Source organism: Ursus americanus, chromosome 2 (assembly GCF_024610735.1).
Source record: "Ursus americanus isolate L20-20 chromosome 2, mUrsAme1.1.p, whole genome shotgun sequence".
Lineage (NCBI taxonomy): Eukaryota > Metazoa > Chordata > Mammalia > Carnivora > Ursidae > Ursus > Ursus americanus.
The window spans coordinates 89,933,092-89,951,930 of record NC_142128.1 but is presented as its reverse complement, the minus strand read 5'-3'; the positions used below and the strand labels follow the sequence as shown (position 1 = coordinate 89,951,930).

At 38.7% G+C, this 18,839-nt stretch overlaps 1 protein-coding gene and 1 non-coding gene across 2 annotated transcripts in view; both read left to right on the top strand.

Moving 5' to 3' along the window:
- Positions 1-18,839, top strand: part of PAPPA2 (pappalysin 2) — a 260,116-nt gene that overhangs the window by 95,623 nt on the left and 145,654 nt on the right. The gene's annotated exons all lie outside the window — the stretch shown is intronic.
- On the top strand, positions 4,917-5,023 carry LOC123801460 (U6 spliceosomal RNA). Its single transcript, XR_006782229.1, has one exon. It is a non-coding gene; the product is annotated as a U6 spliceosomal RNA (small nuclear RNA).

Sequence of the window (18,839 nt, the reverse complement as noted above, 5' to 3'; positions counted from 1 at the left end):
GTGGGGTTTGCCTGCTTACCTAGGAAAAGGGTGATACCTTAATACTGAGTGGAACCTCTACATTCTTAAGAAAGATAATCCCTTTTATAATGTGTTATTGCTATTGTAAAGGAAATCTTACTGGTCAATCAGTAAGTCATTAAGTCAGTTAATGTGGATAAAAAGTAATTATTAAATATAATTTGTATGTACTTTCAAAGAGTCTTGAGTAGGATTCTACCAAAATTTATTTTAAAACTGAATTACCATAATTGGGAGGAATCTTCATGTTGGAAAGAGAATGGTTATAGAGATTGGAAATCACTTCATAAATGATTTTAAAAAGGTTATGCAAAGTGAATCTTCTTAGTAATCAAATATGAAGCAGAGAGAAATAAACGTAAGGAAGATCACATAATGCTATATATGTCAAACCTATGTGTAATGGGGTCATTGTGAAGTGGAGCCCAGAACATGTTGAACTGATAATTAAAGAAAATATGAGAAACTTTCCAAACGACAGCTAGTATCATGGATTTGGGAAGAAGGAAGATAAGCAGTAGGTTAGCAATAGATGAAAAAATATTATTGATGTTCAGGAGGAAACCAGAATATGAAAATCTCTGGAATGAATCAGGTCAACATTTAGAAAGGCTACATATCTCAAGTGAAGAAGGAGAAAATAAAAAAATTAAACATGTGGTGATCCAAACTGAATGCTTTGCTAGTATGCTTGGGTACATTGGCTCTACAGTATGATACAGTTTTAGGGCTCTGCAGTCCTTTTATCACTAAATTTTGTATTTTCAGCTTGGAGTACATTAGAAATCAGAAATTTGTGAGGTTAGTGGTGCTTTCTAGATGAAAGCAAATGTGTCATCCCAGCCTTCGTGGTAGGCTAGAAGGTCATATTCCAATAATCCATTTAATAGTGAGTTTGAGTGTCTTGACTTATCCTTGTCAAACACAATGGTAGCAGAGGAGGATATAACACTGTAGAAAAGTTTCCCCAAATTAGTGCATACCTGATTTGCCAATGGTAACATTTTTGGTGTATATTTGAAAGGGTCCTGACAGCAAGGTTTACCCGGCAGTGGTTTTCATGAGCCCCAGGTCTATCGTTGGGAACTGAATCTGTGTTTGAAAACCTTTATTTTTTTATTATTTTTTAAAATAATATTTATTTTGTTATATTAGTCACCATACAGTACATCCCCAGTTCTTGATGCAATGTTCCATGATTCATTACTTGCATATAACACCCAGTGCACCATGCAATATGTGCCCTCCTTAATACCCATCACCGGCCTATCCCAATCCCCCACCCCCCTCCCCTATGAAGCCCTCAGTTTGTTTCCCAGAGTCCACAGTCTCTCGTGGTTCATTCCCCCTTCTGTTTACCCCCTCTTCTTTCTTCCCTTCCTTCTCCTACCGATGTTCCTATTTCTTATGTTCCATAAATGAGTGAAATGATCTATCTGCCCGGCGATTATGAAGACAACTCTTGGCCTCCTAATAAGAATCACTGGACTAAGAGCAGACCACTGAATGTTTTCTAGCTTTATTGGAACTGAGCCATTGATAAGATTCATTTAACTATAAAAATGGATAAAATGCCAGAAAAAAAAAAGCTATTTGAAGACATCAGACAGTAGCTAAGACAACAAGGATTTGAGGACCCAGTCCCAGTGAGAAGAAAAATGCATTGAAGTGAGGTCTATATATAACTCAGTTGTTTTTTTCCATTCAGGGAAATTGCCAAATTCTCAGTGAAAGGAATAGTGGCAGAGCAGAGAGCAGCCTAGAGTCTGCTGAAGTCTCACTACTGGGGAGACAAAAATTAAAGGTCAGACAATCCAAGTCATCCAAGAAATAGAAATCTCTGTAGAAATAGAAATCCCCCCAAAAGCCTGATATCTTGCTGATAATTTTCTTTTAAGATATTTGCTAACTACTAACACATGCATTCTCAGGGCCAGCAGTCAAGAAAACAAGTATAAAATAACTACTAAGAGATTAAAAAGTCAAACAGTTGTTTCAGGAGTCTCATAGTAGAGGGAAGAAAAAATTGGAATTGAGGCCCTATCAAGGAAGAGGGGCCCTGTGACATCCTTGTGTGACACCAAACAGAAACATTCCAGATTACACAAAGCCTGAAATCGAGCCTGAAACACTCTTAAATCCCTGTGTGAGAGAAAGACATTTGCCTATATTTAACTGCCTAACAAAAGAAAATTGAATATTTTCTTTCCTCCTCTGGAGGAAGACAGTATCACGAAGAGCCTCTGCAAGTTGTCATGTACAATGTCCAGCAATCAGTAAAAAATTATTAGTTATGTCAGGAAACAGGTCCAAATGATGGCAAAACTTAGCTAAACAAAGAAGAAAGCAATCATTAATAAATACAGACTTACAGATTACCCAGATATTGGAGTTATAGGATATTGGTTTGAGGAAAATTATGATTAATATATTACAAAATATATATTAAAAATGCAGAATATCTTCTGAGAACTGAAATTTGTAATAACGAATTAAGCAGAAATTTTAGAACAAAAAATACAGACTGAAATTAGGAAATTAATAGATAAGTTTATGAGCAGGGGAGAGTATTGAAGAACTAGAAAATTATAGAAAATGTTTGTATTGAAGCTCAGAGAGAAAAAGTGTTGGAAAAATACAGAAAATAACTTGAGACATTTGAGACCTGATGATAATTGTCTGATGTAAATTAGAGTTCTAGAAGAAGAAGAGAAAGATATTGGGGCAGAAAGAATATCGAGGAGATAATGGCTGAGACTTGTAAAGTGACAGAAGATAACAAACAATAGAGTCAAAATGTTTTATAAACCCCAGGAAGGATAAAATAGAAAGAAAATCACAACTAGGCCCATTATAGCAAAAGTGCTTAACAACCAAAGACAAAGAAAAAAATGCTTAAAAGTAGCTAGAGAAAACATGTACATTACTTTAAAAGGACAGTGAGGTTCATATGCTGACTTTTCAACAGAAACTATGGAAGTCGTAAAACAACAGATATCATTTTTTAAATGCAAAAAGAAAATAATTGTCAACTTAGAATACTCAGCAAAAATATCTTCTAAAATAAAAATTAAAAATATTTTCAGACAGATAAAAACAGAAATAATTTAACATCAGCAGTAAAAATAATACTGAAGAAAGTTATGCAAGCAGAAAGAAAATGACCCCAGATGGAAAGTAGAGACGTGCATAAAGAAATGAATGATACTAGAAAGGATAAAAATATTAAAAGTAATAATAATTTCTTTTTGGTTTAAAATATATGTAGAATTAAAATATAACAACAATTGTACAAAAGACAGAAAAGAAAGTAAATGAAGTTAAAGAATTTAAGGTCCTTTCCTTTCCTATATCTAGAAAAAGTGCTGATTTTAGTAATTTTAGACAGTAATAAGTCAAAAACACATGTTGTGATCTTTAGGGTAACCATTAAATGATAAATGATCTTTTGTAAGCTAACAGAACAGGAAATGAAATAATCCAATGAAGGCAACAAAGGGAAAGAAAATAGGAATAAATAACAGAACAAATAGAAACAAAAAGTAAGATACTGATTATGGCCTAACATATTAGTAATTACATTAAATGCAAATGGACTAAAACTAGTCCAAGAATGTCAATGTAGCTTTCTTATATCAGATAAAGTAAACTTTAAGATAGTACGTATTACCAGAGATAAATAGAAATATTTTACAACGATAAAAAAGTAAATTGAAGTGGAGAATGTAACCATGATAAATTTTATGCACCCAATAACATGCCCTAAAATATGTAAAGCAATATTTGACAAAAATAAAAAGACAGAAAAATCCACAATCATAGTTGTTATTTTAAAAACAATTTTCTCAGAAAATAAGTAAATATCTAGTAGAGATCTAGAATGTTTGAAACATAATTAATACATGACTTAATGAACAAAATTAATATAGTATACTTAAACAGTGAAGAATATACATTGTATTCATGTACAATGGAAAATTTACTGAGAGTTCTGGGCCAGAAAGTAAACTACAAAGAGTTGCAATCATGAAGTCTTTGCTTTCTCGTATCATTGGAAATAAGGTCAATAACAACAAAAACAACAAAAAACTAGGAAATCCCTAAATATTTGGAAACTATGTGATACACTTCTATTTAACTCATGGGTCAAGGAATAAACTGCAGTGAAAATAGGAACATATTTTAAATGAAATGATTATGACAATAGGGCCTATCAAAATTGGTATATACAAGAATCTGTAAGTAGAGTGGAATCTATAGTTTTGTATTTTAGAAAAGGAAATGTCTGAGCTAGGTATCCATCTCAAGAAACCAGCAAAGCATAACATAATAAATTTTAAAAAATGATGACAGAAGGAAGTAATCAAAATAAGACGATAAACATTAATTAGAAAAAAATTAACAGAGTTAAATTTTGGGGGGGAGGGACAAAGTTGATAAACCCTTAGAAAAACTGATCAAGAAATGAAAATGAGGGGCGCCTGGGTGGCACAGCAGTTAAAGCGTCTGCCTCCTGCTCAGGGCGTGATCCCGGCGTTCCAGGATCGAGCCCCACATCAGGCTCCTCAGCTATGAGCCTACTTCTTCCTCTCCCACTCCCCCTGCTTGTGTTCCCTCCCTCTTGGCTGTCTCTATCTCTGTCAAATAAATAAATAAAATCTTTAAAAAAAAAATGAAAATGAGAGAGAAAGAATATATAACCACTATGAGAAATGAAAGGAGTAATATTTTTATATACACTATAGACATTAATAGCCATAAGTATTTTCGGCAAATGGTGTTATAGCAATTGGACATCCATAGACAAAAGAAAATGAATTTCAATATGAATCTTATACCTTATAAAGAAATTATCTCAATGCAGATCAGAGATTTAAATATAAAAAGTAAACCTAGTGCTTGCTTTGGCAGCACATATACTAAAATTGGAATGATACAGAGAAGATTAGCATGGCACTTGTGCAAAGATGACACACAAATTTGTGAAGCATTTCATATTTTTACAAAGTAAATAAGATGGCCAAAAGCAGTGATAAAGAGAGAGGGAATTTTGAAAGCAGCAAGAGAAAGGAAATCAGTTACATACAAGGGAAACCCCCTAAAGCTGTCAGTGGATTTTTCAGCAGAGAGTGGCATGATATATTCAAAGTGCTGAAAGAAAGAATTCTGCAGCCAAGAATATTCAGCAAGGGTTTCATTCAGAATAGAAGGAGAGATAGAGTTTCCCAGAAAAACAAAACTTAAAGGAATTCATGACTATGAGCAAAAGCAGCCAAGTCCCCATCACACACAATGCCATCAGCCTGTGGGTTCCAAATCCACAGTCTAGCCACCCTCCTGCCCGAGTCAGCATGCACTGTCTGCCACCTGCTTAATGCCAAGTCAACATGCCTTCACCTCAAAACGACAAGGACTCAAACTGACACTCTTCTCCTCAAATTCCAGCCCTTGTGCTCAAGTTTGTGCACAAAAGTGGGCATATTTATGACAGCGGAACGAAGCAACCAAAGTAGTGACATGAATTCTGTGGAATATATCATGGATAAAAGGAATGTGCTAGGCCGAGCACATCTCCAACAAGCACATCAAAGAACAACACATACAGCATGAGGCTGGTTACTAAAGGAAACAAACCCAGGAAAAATAAAACAAGAGAAAATCAGAGAGGGAGACAAACCATAAGAGACTCTTAATAATAGGAAACAAACTGAGAGTTGATGGAGGGGAGGAGAATGGACATTAAGGAGGGCACGTGATGTTATGAGCACTGGGTGTTATATAAGACTGATGAATCACTGACCTCTACCTCTGAAACTAATAATACATTATATATTAACTAATTGAATTTAAGTTAAAAAAGAAACAACCCCCCCCAAAGTAAACCTATAGAACTTTTAAAAGAAAACGTAAGAGAAAATCTTAAGGGCAGGGCTAGATGAAGAGTGCTTATATATGACACTCACAGCATGGTCCATAAAAATAAAAACTAACAAATTGGATTTAATCAAAATTTAAAACATTTTCTCTGAGAAACACTGTTAAGATGAACAAAGAAATGACAAACCTGGAGGAAATATTTGCAGACCACACATTTCATAAAGGATCTGTGTCTGGAATATATAAAGAATTTAAAAATTCAATACTAAGACAAATATTCCAGTTAGAAAATGGGCAAAGACACGAACAGACATCTTACCAAAGAAAATACGCACATGAAAAAATGTTCAGTACCATTAGCCATTGAGGAAATGCAAATTAAAATGAACATGAGGTATTATAACAAACCTTTTAGAAGAGCTAAAATAAAAAACAATGACAATACTAAATGCCGGTAGGGATGCAGGGAAACCAGATCTCTCATACATTGCTGGTGGGAAAATAAAATAGCATAGCCACTCTGGAGAATACTTTGGCAGTTTCTTATAAAACTAAGCCTACATTCACCTGATGACCCAGCAGCTGGACTCTTGGACATTTATCCCCAAGAAATCAAAACATATGTCCATTCAAAAACCTGTACATCAGTTTTCATAGCAGCTTTATTTGTAAGAGCCTAAGAACTGGAAATGACAGAAGTGTCCTTCCATGCTAGCTGCTTAACCAAACTGTGCTACATCCACGCAATGGGATACTACCCAGAACTAAAAAAGAACGAAGTATGAACACATACAACAACTTAGAGGGGTCTCAAGGGTGTTATGCTGAATGGAAAAAAAAATCTCACAAGTTACATGCTGTATGATTTATGTAGTATTCTCAAAATTCTATGTAGTAGTCTCAAAATGAGGTAATTATAGGTAAAGAACAAGCAGGTGGTTGCCAGGGGTCAGGATTGGGGTGTGAGGGGAGGGATATAGTGTGGGTGTGACATGAAGGATAGCAAGAAGGAGATCTTAATGGTGATGGAACAGCTCAGTATCTTGATTGTGGCAGTAGTTACACAAAGGTATGCATGTGATAAAATTGCGTAGAACTGCAAGACACACATTACACACACACATACACACGAGTGTGTAAAAACTAGTGAAATCTGAATAAGGACTGTGACCTTTATGCATAAGCAGAGTACTCCACAACTAGTAGTTTTCTGTGAATACTCACTGAACGAAGGGATGAATGAATAAATGAGTGAAGGTATTAAATGTAAATGGTTTCAAGAAATGTTTAAATTATCTCATGAGTCACTGACTCATAATGAATTGCAAAAGAAGCTAGGTATATTTATATTTTACTCTTAAACCTCTTAGGAATAACTGTTCTCCTGTAACATGTTCCTTAATGTGCTTTTCAAAAGCAGAAGACTAGACTGAACAGCTGAAAGATCTGGCTCAATATGAAATTGCTCAAGTTCTTACTTATTTCTTCCTGATGTTCAGTCATAACTATGACTGAACAAAGGAACCATATTGACCTAAGTCAGGTATAGAGTAGTACAGACAGCTGGCATAACATGATAGAGGAAGACATTTAGGATTTTCTAAATAGAGTCTTTTTAAGACTCGAGCTTAAGATTATCTATTTGTGTCAACATTCAAGAACCCCTGCATTCTGAGGGTCAGCTGAGTGACCCAGCAGATAAGTACACTAGCCTGAAGGTTTGAAGATTGAATCCAATTTCCGACTACCAGTGGCTTAAGTCAGTACATGTAATTTGTGGTTGTGCTTTTCCATCCACACCATTTCTGATTTTTAGCATGACTTTTTACTTTTAATACTATGGTAATGCAGGGTAGAATTTTTTAATAAGTAAGTGAATGAATGAGTTCCCCTTGAGCTCTAATGTTCAGTAGTTTGAACATCTTTAGCCATAGTACACAGGACTTAAACTGAAAATATAACTTTAAAGGCAGAAGACTTATGGGGCACCTGGGTGGCTGAGTCGTTAAGCGTCTGCCTTTGGCCCAGGGCGTGATCCCAGCGTTATGGGATCAAGCCCCACATCAGGCTCCTCCGCTTGGAGCCTGCTTCTTCCTCTCCCACTCCCCTTGCTTGTGTTCCCTCTCTTGCTGGCTGTCTCTCTGTCAAATAAATAAATAAAATCTTAAAAAAAAATAAAGGCAGAGGACTTAAATTTATGGTAAACCAGGCTTTATCTAACCTATCAATACCATACTTGTAATCATTCATTCAAAGAAAAGTGGTTGAATCTGTTTGCGGCAATAATGGAGATACAATAATAAAATGAGATCACCCTAAAGGTTTGCACAATGTAACTGCGAGGCAGACATGCAAATATACACTTCCACTACTGTGTGATGATACTGCCCATGAGGTCAAGTAGGAGAATGAAGAGAAAGTGCCTAATTGTGCTCAAATCATCAGGGAAGAATTCCCAGAGGGGCTGAGAGTAGAGTTGAAAGATAAGCAGGAGTTGGCCTGGCAGACAATGAGACAGCATTCCAGAGTGAAAGAACTGAGAGATGCCAGGGTTCAGGCTGTTAACAACCTGGGCATGCTTAGAAGTGAATGTACTTGGAATGGCTAGCACACTGCTTTTCAAACTTATTTTTGCTCTCTTGTGCCCCCTAAAACACTTTTGAAAAACTCTGAACCCCTTCATACATTCTAAGAGCAGCATCTAAAATAGTGGCAAAGAATATAATTCCTGCCATATTATTTTAAATTATTGACAATTAAAGATAAATTTTAAATCTACTCTCCTAAATGAATCTTCAGTAACATAATGATTTGATATCACCATCATTCACAAATTCATAGCCATGCACTTATTTTTAACATTGGGAAATTATTCTTTGCACCTTTTTCTGTTTGAATTTGTGTTTCCATTCAGTTTCTCCTGTAGAACTTTATACTAATGTAACATATGCATATTTTTAACATCTTTAGTCATCTATTTCTCTGCCAAAAATATATTTTAAATAAAATAACTGTTTTGTGATAATTTTTTAATTAAACTTTTTATTTTGAGATAATTACATATTCACATGTAGTTCTAAGAGATAGTACATAAAAATTCTACATACCTTTACCCATTGTCTTCCAGTGGTAACATCAGCAAAACAATAGTATAATATCAACACCAGGATATTCACATTGATACTGATCATAAGTTATAAAGTGTTAAAAGATTTCTTCTCTATGAGTTATCTTTTCATAGGATTGCTTGTCCAAAATTGATCAAAACACTCTTTTAAAATGTTGATTAATAACTAATAAACAAAATGAGGAATGCATATTTTAATGAGACAAGTGCGGCTTTTCTTCCCCAAATTAGTTCTTGTCTCTGTGGATGAATCTAATTATTGCTACATTGGAACAGGATTTAGCACCAGGTATATTGCTTTTTGTTTTCCTTCCGTAGCTCTGAGTGCTGATAAATTTGTTCACATAAATAAGTATATGGGAAAAAACGGAGTTCTATTTGATTGACAGAATGGATAGTGGTGCCAAGGTAGAAAATACAGGAAAAGGAAGAGCAAAGGAAGAGCTGGTTTGGTTTAGGTATGTCGAATTTGGGATCTCTATAATCTGACTATGCAGGGATTTTCACAGAAGCAGGAGGGAGCAAGATTCAGGGGTATACCAGAAACCTAAGGAGAGAGAGAATTTTGAGAAAGTCCCCAGTGGCCCATAAATGCAGCTGCTGCAGAGAGATGAAGTCAGTACAAGTCATTTTGGCTAGGTTATCAAGAAGAGTCTGTCACTGTTGGGCACAAAAGTTAGACACTTCAGAGTTTTCTGGGCCAGTCAGCTTTCTACTTGTTCTAGGGAACATCTGTACTGCCAAAGAACACTCAGAGATCCTGACTGGATCATTAACAACATGCCCCAATGTCCAGGACACCGAAGAACTGTGTGGGAGGCGACTTGAACCTGGCTCATAACGGGGGTTTAAATATATAGGGTCTTCAAGTGGTCCAGATAATATGACCGTTGTAGGAAAAAAAGTCTTTGAGTGATAGAGTGGGTTAGGGCTTCCCTTGGATAAGAACACATGGAATCTTGAGCAAATCACCTCTCTGAGCCTTACTTTCTCTTATATAAAATGGGGATAATAAGCACAAAGAAGAGAACCTAGCACATAGGGCCTCAATAAATATTAGCTCCATTGGTAGCAGCAGCAAAAGTAGTATAAACTCCAAATACCATGTGTCTGTGGTTAACCTTTCTGATTGTGCCCTCAACCTACCACCTTACCTCCAACCTGGAGATTTTTAGCGCCCAGAAAGATATTGGCTCCTTTGGGACTCAGATGATGGGAGGAGAGAGCTAGCACAGGGTGATGTAGTCGTGGCAGATATCTGGGGGAAGGCAAAGTAATAGTACTGGAGGGGGCAGGGGAAGGTAAAAGCAGCATATTTGCTCAGAGGTAAGATATCTCTCCCCCTACTGGAACTTTTGTAGGAGTTCCTCAGGGCAAACCCCAGCTTCCTCCCAACCAAACTGTTGGACGTTGACACTAGGGTGTTATGTCAGTTGTGACACATTCATGCACAAGGTGAGTTAAGGCAGCAAGTGCCGAGAAATAAACCGGATTTGACATGTGGGAAGTCTTTGGTCATTGCAGCTAGATTGTTTCTGTGGAGTGCTGGTTCAGACTCCAGAGTGGAATAGGTGGAAGAATCTACTGGAGGTAACCAGTCATTAGACGGCTGGACTAGAGTGAGACAGATTCTGTCCCCAGTCCACTGTTCTTCTCTTTGCTATGCCAAAGCAGGATGATTCTCCCAGGAAATAAGGAGTCAACGAGATATATAAACTGGAGAGCACATGCAAATACGAGGAATTATAGAAGCATTCACGAGACAAGCTACATGATGAACAAGATGAGGACTAGGAATTACCCACTAGCTGCTATTATAGATTATTTGTCAGAAGATAACATTCAGCAAATAGGATTATTCTGGGTGTCTTGGGGTTTTGAACACAGGGATCAGTCTTGGATATTGGAAACTTTAGACAAAATTGCCCTAGGGTGTGAATTTCATGCCCTGAAATTGGGGTGCTCCAATGGTAAGTTCGTGCATTTGTAATTAGGGGGAGTAATTAATCACCTTTTATGTGACAGCTTGAAAGATCTCCTTATTTATTATTTATTTATTTATTTATTTATTTATTTATTTATAAATTTTTATTCTTTTAGAGAGAGACAGCATGTGAGCAGGGGGTAGGGAGAGAAGGGGCACAGGGAGAGGGAGAGAGAGAGAGAATCCCAAGTAGGGGCTCAGCACAGAGCCCAATGTGGGGCTCAATCTCATGACCCTGAGATCATGAGCTAAGCTAAAATGAAGAGTCGGATGCTTAACCAACTAAGCCACCCAGTTGCCCCAAAGATCTCCTCTTTTAAAACATGCCATTGAATCCTTGGAGCCCTGAACAGTACCTGACATAAAATAGATGTTCAATAAATGCTGAATTAATAAATGAATTTTTAAAATATCTTCCCTATTTATACTCTGTGGTGCCTAGAATTCTGGTTAAGAGCGTGTGTGTGTGTGTGTGTGTGTGTGTGTGTGTGTGTGTGTGTGTGTGTCTAGCACTACCCTCATCCACAGGCAAGAAAGGATTAACATACTGTCTCTGATGCCTCAGTAATAACGTCTTCCAGCTTTTATTAATTGGATTACTTTTCTCCCACGGTGTGGGGGTGGCTGGAGAGCCCTGAGTGCTTGACATTTGACAGTAAGAGTGGCTGAGAGGGTATAAAAGAGACAGAAAATGACATCAGACTGTAAACTCTTCACCCTCCAGGCATTCTTGTCTTGGTTCAGTCTTTTCCAGAACAAGGACTTCCTTCTATGAGACCACAGGCTGTAAAACTAAGAAGCCAGTACAAGATTTGGAGATGGGTGGATTCTGTGCTCGTTTTGTTAAAAGCTTGCTTCTTTTTCTAGCTCCTGTGACCTTTTCTTTTTTTTTTTAATCTTTTCCATTTCTTTCTCTCCCTTTGTCTTACCTCTGTACTTACTTCCCTTGCCCTGCCCCAAAGTGCTTCTTCCTTGAACCCCTATGCATACTTTGATAGCTTTGTCCTTTCATTGTGGAGAGTGTGTTTGGAGGAGTGTATTTTAGCCAGTAACTGGAAGTAATTACGTAGGCACCTGCAGACCAGCCCTCAACCTCCTTGTTTTATGGCCATATAACATTCGGCCCTAAAAATTTTGCAGAACTGTTTTAAAGTCATTTCAACTTGTGTCCTTTCCTCAAACTGCCTGTTTCTTTTTCTTCTTTTTAAATAGAAGTATCTTTGGGAATCATTCTCTTTACTATATGCCACTCTGGCGGTAGTTGTACAACCGGGGAAAGCCAGTTGGAACTTGGGAAATCAGCATCACCTTAGGACTTTGGCTCTCTGCTACTGAAATTTCATCTTTTAATCAGCAACTTCTCTTTTTTTTCTTCCCCTGCACCATCCCCTAGACCACACAACAACCCTGTCTTATTGTTTTAGCTTGTCCCTTATAATCAAGGCTGAAAGGTCTTCTAAGACTGAATCTGTGCTCCCCGTGTCAGTCCATTAAGCAACAGCTGTGGCGCGTGTAGCCACTAGTTGCTATATCCAGGAAGCCCCATTCATATTATGTTCTGCGTATAGGTTAGAGGTACTGGCGTGGATTGACTTCAAGTCTCAGTATATATATTCAGGTATGCGAGAAATGTAGCTTTTATTTATTCTATAATTGAACTTCATTTCTATTTTGAGCCCCTACTTAGCTGGGTAGTAGACATTTACTCTTAGTCAATTAGCTTCTTTTTGCTTGGTGCTGTATCTAACTCTAGAGATGGCTTATGAACCATCTAGAAGCTAGAGAAGGTTATAGGGGAAAGGATGCATTTTGTAAAGGATGCTGGTCTAACTCTAGAGATGGCTTATGAACCATCTAGAACCTAGAGAAGGTTATAGGGGAAAGGATGCATTTTGTAAAGGATGCTGGTCACATGAGATGGCCATTGTTTCTATCATGGGGCCCACCTTCGGGGGATCTCTGGGAGGCTCTCTGTCACTCTTCTCTTGTAGCCATTTTTCTCTAAAATTAGGGCTCTTACTCGGGAATCCATTCCTGGAATAAGGCAAGATCCCCCTGCTGTCAGATCATATGTACCTGTTTCGAATCCTTTTACTGGGGTATTGAAATATAGAACACAGTGCACTTTATCTGAACCCGTCACCATCTGTATATTTCCATTATTTCCCTTTTTTCTCTTTTCTCTTCCTCCAGCTTAGAAGAATTTTTTCCAGGCTAAGATGTGATGATGGCATTGGTAATGTGAGGCAAAGGTCACTACCTTCCATTCACCTACCATGCTAGCTAAACCCTGGATCCCCTCAGGACCCAAATGGCATAGACTTTGGAAATCTCACATTCAGAAAAGGGCTTCTTTTTTTTTGCTTTTCATCCATCTTATACTCCTAGGGAGGTAATGGATGAATGCAGAAGAGTCTGGCTTCCTGAATTGGCAATGGGGTAAGGGGCCAGGAGCCACTGGGATAAAATGAGAGTATTTCCAAAATGTTGCCCTTCATTCACACTATTGCTTCAAAGTTTCCCCTAAGTAGGCATTCCTGGGTTTTGTCATCAGTTCCTAGGCAGCCTTGTAGGACAGGTGTTGGAGAGGTGAATGAAGGTAGAGTCTGATAGTGTCTTAGAGTGAAGATTGAGGAACGAAGAAGATGCCATTGAAAACATATTGGCACGTCTTTCTTATCCTTCCTGTTTCAATGTAGTAAAAGCAGAGAACACAAAGAAAGGGATTTAACTGCAGGAAAGGGAATCCCAGCCCCCCATTCTACCACCATATTTTATCCCTTATTTGTGTCTTAGTTTTATCCTCTAAGATGAGGAGAAGCAAAAAGGAACAGTGGTTTTGAGTATAAGAAATAATTATATTCTCTATAACTTAGGGCAGTAGGAAGGAAAAGATTATTGGCATTACAGAAAAAAAGGTTTCTTGTGTAAATCTGACCTACCTGCAAGGTCTATGAAGAATTAAACTAACAGTGCAATCTTACAAGATTTCCTTTCCATACACAATCACTAATTTTAAGCTATCACAAATAGCTTTTGAATATCAGTGTGTTGTCTGTGGATTGAATGGACACTAGTCTGTCTGAAACTTTGTCTAAGTCTTTCCTGTCTTCTGGGTGCCCATGGGTCTCAGGAGCAGAACAACATGGAAACAAAGTGTGAGCAGCCTAGGGGCAAATCAGAGCTCCTTGTGTGGAGGTGTTTGTCTCCCTTACCTGGCAATGCCTGGATTCACTCTGGAAAGTCTGTCCTGTTTGTGGTCAGACCCTAGCCTTCCCATTTTCTTGATGAATGAAGATGGTTAGGAGGAAACCAACAAGAGATGGGGGCAAATGAGCCCGTGTGGCCAGGCTACATTATTTAATTATAGTAATATTGACAAATGGTCTAATATACGTTTGGGATTACTTTGTTCCAGAAAATATGCTAAATACTTATTTGTCTACATCACTATTTCAATCTCCATAACAACCCTTTGAGGTAGGAACTCTCATATTACCATGAAACAGATCGGGAAATAGCCTTGAGAGCTTTTAAGGAACATTCCCAAAGAGAAGGATCAATACATTTCCAGTGAGTGTCCACAGCCAAGGAAGGAGCCCATGTGTGAGAGGCTTCTGTGAAGTGTTCTAAGGACCCTCCTTGTAACCACTCAGAGCCTGACCCATGCTGGTAATGGAAATGGAGGAAAGTGTGGGACATAGGTATCAGCCAGAAGGTGTTGCTGCTTTTTTTAAAAAAATATTAACATAGAAAGGGAACTGGAAAGTAGCATTTTGTACTGTCTTTTTATTATTCCTATTAAGTTGCTCCTGGAAAAGAGCTGCGTATTTCCATCAGCAGGTGGGAATTCACAGCTCGCCAGACCCTCCTTGGTCAGACCCAAATAATAGAGAGGGCAAGAGGGTGGGGGTGCCGTTTTTATTCGCTATTTATCAGGACTTGTTGCTTCTTAATGAAAAGAAATTCTCACATTCTTCTTTTTAGATTTTTGGCAGCAAGTCTTTACGCTTCACTCTGGCTTCAGTGTAAATAGGTTTGTGTGTGTGTGTGTGTGATTTTTATCAAAACATGAAAGAACTTTTATAAACTAAACCATGAAATAAATTAATGTTTCTCCTCTCCTACCCACATGGATGTATGAGTATGTGTGTGATTAAAACCCACTCCTTTAATAATTTCACAAGTTTATTTTAGTGGGAGTAAAGGGTGATTCGAGGAACTATGTGGGACCCCATGCATAAGGGAGAGGAAGGGGAAGGCGTGAGGACCAGGGGGAGTGAATCTGGATCACTTGAAAATCTAGCAGATCTGAGGGTGCAATGTATGCGGCTGCTCCTGCCAGCTTTTCCCTTCCCCTCAGGCTCCTGAGAGGGTGGGAGTCTTGGAATACAAGTTACAAGGTGACGATCCAAGATAATACAAGTTTTTCTTCACTTGGTATTTATGATTGTGTCACATAGTCCTGACTGTAAGCTCTTAAGGGCACAGATGAGAATAGGAGGGGATCTTAGTGATAAGCCTGGCTAGCCCCCTCATTTTGCAGATAACCTAGGGAAAGGTGAAAGAGCAGAGCCAAAGTCTTACAGCTTGTTAGGGTCAGGACCACATTCCAAGTTCCTTAAGTTCAGATCCAGTGTGATTTCATAATCACTGGGCTCTAGCGAGCAGAATTACTATAAGAGGACCTTGGGCTTTTTCCTCACCATGTATTGGTGTGCAGAGGACTTATCTAAAGTAAAGTATACAGTATTCTATCTAATGCACACATAGCAATGAAGCTCAGTACTCTGTAGCCGCTGCTATGTGGTTAAATCTATGTTCTCCTGTTTGGGGAATGTGCATTAAGAGTGCTGTGGAGGAAAATCCTGGCCAACTGTCACTGGTGTGGAGAAGATTTGCTGGGTGTATTGAGGATTTGCATTTTTATGCTTCTTCCTCTCCTTATAAATAAGCTGGTTTATTGAAAGGAGAATATTCTAGATTTGGAAATATCTCATTTGGGGTTGAGACAAAAACTTCTGCAGGTTGATGAGACACCCACTCTTATAATGACCACCCTCATATCCTCCTTCAGTGTCCCCAGGACCACACTCCCAGTCATCCCTCCTTCCTATTTTTGCCATCCCTTCTTCCCGGAATCTTATTTCTGTTCAGCTATAACCCCTTTCTTCTTCTTCTTTTTTTTAATTAAGAATTTTTATTTATTTGAGAGAGAGAGAGAGAGCGCAAGCAGGGGGAGCAGCAGAAGGAGAGGGAAAAGCAGGCTCCCCGCTGAGCAGGGAACCCAACTGAGGAAGGTCTCTATCCCAGGACCCTGAGATCATGACCCAGAACCAAAGGCAGATGCTTAACTGACTCAGCCATCCAGACACCCCAGCCCTTTCTTCTCCCACTGGAGAGGACTTAAACGTGTGAGTAGAAAATAACTACTGATTGGGAGTTTTCTTTGTCTTTGGTAGTGTTCCAAGAATTGTGCTCTAAGGAAGCTAGTATTCTGTACGTCAAAAGGTGTCCTACCCCAAACGCATTCTGTGTGCAAATGAGTTTGGGAAGGAAAGGGTTAAACAAAATTGCTGCGGGGCTTTTAGGGCCTTTAGCAGAACAATTCTCAGGCTAGGAGCAAATCTGCAAGAGGTGGGTGTGGCCTGCTGCATTTTTCTCAAGCCTACTTAACCATGGGCTACCACACGGTTTAGGAAGAACTAACTACTGCATGTGGATACTTAACTTTATAGCTGAATTGTAGCCTAATGGTTTAGGAAGAACTAACTACTGCATGTGGATACTTAACTTTATAGCTGAATTGTAGCCTATCGAAGCCCTGTTTCTGTCAGATTGGTTTTTTTGAATCCAAGCCTTGCTTAGAGGTGGGGGAAGGGAAAGGAAGAAGGAAAGAGTTTAAGTGTCTGTAGGGGGGAAGGATGTGTGGAGAAAGCTGTAAGGGAGTGAAGGCACTTACAAACAGCACTGCTCTTTGAGCACCTCCGTTGATGTGAATGAAGAAGAGATGAGAGCATAAAGGTGTATGAACTTTGATGATGAATAGTACTGCAATTGATGTAAAGAAGGGGTCGGCATCTTGAAAAATGGAATTACTGTATTTTGCTGGCTTTATTCAAATATGTGGCATTCTGGTTATTACCAAAATAGATCTGTTTTCAAATTACTTTATGTTGACGTAATGATGCACAAATGAGAGAAATATACAGAAAATAATTTTATAAAAGGAAACTGGAAGTGATAGAAATAATACATGAGGGGGATAAGGTCTGGCTCTTTTAGATGTGAAAGTAGACAGTATATTTCGGGACGGGTCTTGGCATGCCTTGGTTAATGTCAGCATGCCTGAGTAGAAGGTAAGAAGCTAAAACTTGAGTTTAGAAACTGCCATTTGAAGTAAGGTAGTCACTAAATGGGCAGAGTGAGTCACTTATTGCAGAAACCAGTGGGTGTGGCACCAGATACCCTGTGATTCTGTTCTGCCCATAAAACCATTTATGTAGTTGTCTGTAGGGCATCGCACAGAATTCAGGAATGAGACATAGTCCCTGGAATATGATCTTGCGAAAGAGAGGCAGGGCTATTCTTTTGGGGGGACTGCTATACTCACTAGACTATTGACATAGGAAGGGCTCAGGTAGGATGAATGAAGCAAGTCTTGGGAATTGGGATCAGATCTGGGACAGAGGGGCAGGTGCAGCCTGGAGACACAACCAGAGGGTTGGTCCAGAGCTATTGACATGACCTGTTTCAGGACTTAGAGATGAGGATGATGCCTGATCCTGACAATTTTTGGAGATGAAGAAGGACGGTCAAGTGGTTTCAAACATGGGGAGAGGAAGGAAGCAGGGATTAGGAATCTGGGATTGGAAAGCTGGGATTGGGAAGCTAGACACATAGAAGTCAGGGCACTTAGAAGTCTTTAGCCTTTCTTTTTGCAAAGTTACAATGATACCACTACTTTCATCCAGGCCCAGATTGGATCCAATGAACTCTTCTCTGAAACACCTCCCCTGGTGTTCTCAGGGAGATTTGGGGGAGGTGACAGTGGGGCATATTCCTGCAATGCCTCTGACATTCTGAATTGCATGGTCATTTAGTTGGATTTGTCTTTTGTCTCAATGCTTGTTGGCTCCTTGTGAGTAGGGATCATGAAATCAGAAGTAGCGCACATAGCTGTCATTTACTAAACTCTTACGGTGTGCCAAATGCTTTAGAATACCCAAACCCACAAAAATCAAGAAGTAGGTGTCATCATCTTCACTTTACAGACAACAAAACTGAGGTTCTGGAAGGTCAAATAGCTGTTCAAGAACTCAGAGCTGGTATGTGGAGGGTCAGGATTCAGACCCAGACTTCCCTGGCTCTAAACCACATATGCTTTCACCCAGACCAATGGTTCTCAACTGGAGAAGTTTTACAGAATACTGAGGCAGAGCACCTGGGTGCCTCAGCTGGTTAAGCACCTGCCTTTGGCTCAAGTCTGATTGGGATTGAGCCCTGCGTTGGGCTTTCTGCTCAGTGGGAGCCTGCTTCTCCCTCTGCCTGCCGCTCCCCCTGCTTGTACTCTCTCTCTCTCTCTCTGTCAAATAAATAAATAAAATATTGTACAAAAATACTGAGGCATATATCCTCGTCCTTGAATATTTGGATTCATTTCATCTGGGCTAGAATGAACATCTGTGGGGGTTTTTTGTTTGCTTGTTTTTGCTTCTACATATAAGTTTATTTTTTAATAAATTAATTATAATTAAAAAAACATATATTGGGGAACATCTATTCTCTTTTCCATAGTTGTACCTATTTACATTTTTATCAACAGTGTAA